Raw genomic sequence first — 2,979 nt, forward strand, 5'->3', positions numbered from 1 at the left:
ACGTGGAGCGGGCACACTTGTCTTACCCAAGCACCACATGGGCATCGAGTTTGATTGCTAGGGAAGGATCGCCTAGCGCCACGTGGCTGGACGCGTCCACTCCCAACCCCAAGTTGGGTTTGAACGCGTCGACGCCCAACCCAATGTTGGGTCTGATGCGTCCACGCCCAATTAGAGGTTGGGTCTAGACGCATTCACACCCAACCTCATGTGTGTTAATATAATAATATGTGTTATAAATGTTATTTTTTTCTCTTACAATTCAAAGTGTTCATATCAAAAATATTATCATTTGTGTTATAAATATTTGTTTTATAATTCAAAGTATTGATATAAAAAATATTATTATCTGTGTTGTAAGCATTCTTGAAATTCATATCAAAAATATTATCATTTGTGTTATAAATATTTGTTTTATAATTCAAAGTATTGATATAAAAAATATTATTATCTGTGTTGTAAGCATTCTTGAAATTCATATCAAAAATATTATCATTTGTGTTATAAATATTTGTTTTATAATTCAAAGTATTGATATAAAAAATATTATTATCTGTGTTGTAAGCATTCTTGAAATTCTTAATATAATTATTTATGTTATAAATATTATTATTTTTATTATAAAACTAGACAGAAACTTTTTTTTTTATTTTTTACTTTTACTCTTTTTTATATATAGTTCACCTTAATATCTCATGCAATACTTGATATAATATTTAAAAACATATCAAAATTGTTGGGTGACTAACTTCGAGATAAGAATTTAAAAATAAGTTAAAATTGTTAAGCCAACATCATAACATGATAATCTAAAAATGATTAAAATTCTTAGATGATCAACTTGACAACAAATTTAAAAAGGGTCAAAATTATAAGGTGACTAACATTGACACGAGAATTTAAAAATGGGTCACTTGAATGGCATGAACTTCTCAGCATCATCTTAGACTCTTGCCTGACTAACATTTCAAGACAGTCACTTGTTTGCTTGAGTTCAACTTCCGAGTAAATGATCTTGTTCGGAACCCTCTAATATTTTCCTGCCCTTATTTCCCATTACTGTTGTCTTTGACATCTATCAATGACTTCTTTGCTTTGAGACTTTATTTATCTGATCTCGTTCGGAACCCTCTAAGGTTTGCCGCCATGAGTTCTTTTCATGATTAGGTTTCATTTGTTTCATTCCATATTTTGGTCCTGTGGTACTCTGTCATAACTCCATTCGATACCCTTTATTGTCAGGTATTTATTCTCACTTCATGCTCGATTTTAAAATATCCACGTTGTTTAAGTCAAGAAAATAAAACTCATTCCTTCTTTTTTACTTCAATATTCCTTTTCATTCATCAAGTTTATGCAATCAATATCAATATTGGTCATGCAGTGAACTATGACTGTAAAGTGGGAAATCAAGGGAGTTGGGAATACGATTGGGAAACAAGGTAGTAGTTGTGTTGACAATCATGATAAAAATAAATACTTTTGAATAAAATTTGGCCAAGTTTGAACTTCTTAATGCATTGGAAGAAACAAGTATAACTTTAAGCATAATATTTTTTCACAACATCTGAATTTACATGCTCGGACAATTCTAGTCTGTTGATTATGGCTTGGATAAACTAAGAACATTCCCAGTTGCAAATGCAATTGAATCGATTTGTAAAAGTTTGAGTGCATGCTCCTGTTCCCTGGTTTAAGCTGGAGCACTGCATCTGGCATGTTGAGGCATCACAATTCCCATTTCCAGGAATTAGATTGTGGCACATTTCTTGTGCAGCGGCATGATGCACCATCAAGGCTGCAGCATATGTGAACCGGGAAAAAAAAAAAGGGGGGGCGGAAGGAATTAGTTAATCCTATCAAGAATATATTAAAAATAATTGCAATTTGTACATAAAAATCGTTGCTTCTATGCATATTAAAAGCAGTTCTAAGCTAGATAATCATGATGGAAGGACTTGCAAATTAGCGAAGGATTTCGTAGTTCTTTTAGATGATGGGTGCTGTTCTGACTGATGAAAAAAAAGAAGCTAACAGATCATTATCGATACCCAATTAGCAAAGCAAAGTTGCCAGATAAATTTTACAAGGCAAGCAAACAAACCTGAGGAAACAAGGAGGACAACACAGAAAAGACTGGTGAGGCTAGCCATCACAAAGAAAAATGAAATTCTAACAACTCTTGGATCAATGAATTTGCCTGTACTGGAAGGGAGTCCGATTACTGTGTAAGGATGGTACAAGGAACTGACTGCGAAAAGACAGCCCCTATGGAACAAGAATTTATTATCCTCTTTGCTCCCCAATTCTTATCGACAATAGGGTTCTGAAAACAAGTTTTGTTTCAAGGCTGAGAATCTGCGAATTACGCCGAGGCTTTATGGACTTTATATGAAAAGCAGGATTCCTATATTCCTACTGTAAAGAAGAAGTAAAGTACTGAGGATATAGGTTAATCAACAAGAAAGGAATCGGTTTAAAAAGAAATGAACAAAACCACTGAAAGATAGTTGTAGAGACATTGCTTCTTCTATTGTTTTGGGTACATTTTAAAGGTTGATTGTTAAGTTTGTTACAGACATTTTTTTTAATATGGTATAAAAAATATAATGTAAACTCAGATCATAAAATTATAAGTAAATTTTTTTAACTAAAATTAAGTAAAATTTTTTAACTAATTATATATTTAACAATTCTAGTCAAAAGATTAAAATATATTAAAATTTGATAAATAAAATTAACAATATTATAATTAATAAGTGAAATAGATAACATGAATCAAGAAATTAATAACATAAAAGAAAACTTGGAAGGAATCATTGAATGGTATGAACTAGAAAGTACATAAAAGCTTATTAATAATTTGGTTTTTCCCATCACAACAAGTCTTAATAGACCTTTTTTAGGTTGTAAGCTAATGAACTTAAACTAATAATTAGCTAATAAAAGTTCAATAATAAAATAAAACCTTAAACAATG

General features: G+C 31.4%; 1 long non-coding RNA gene across 1 annotated transcript; it reads right to left on the reverse strand.

Moving 5' to 3' along the window:
- Positions 1-1,498: 1,498 nt before the first annotated feature.
- On the reverse strand, positions 1,499-2,357 carry LOC105136038 (uncharacterized). The gene is made up of 2 exons (XR_844293.1): positions 2,105-2,357; positions 1,499-1,798 (listed from the first exon to the last, which is right to left on the reverse strand). It is a non-coding gene; the product is annotated as an uncharacterized LOC105136038 (long non-coding RNA).
- Positions 2,358-2,979: the final 622 nt, after the last annotated feature.

Source organism: Populus euphratica, unplaced genomic scaffold (genome assembly GCF_000495115.2).
Source record: "Populus euphratica unplaced genomic scaffold, PopEup_1.0 scaffold156.1, whole genome shotgun sequence".
Lineage (NCBI taxonomy): Eukaryota > Viridiplantae > Streptophyta > Magnoliopsida > Malpighiales > Salicaceae > Populus > Populus euphratica.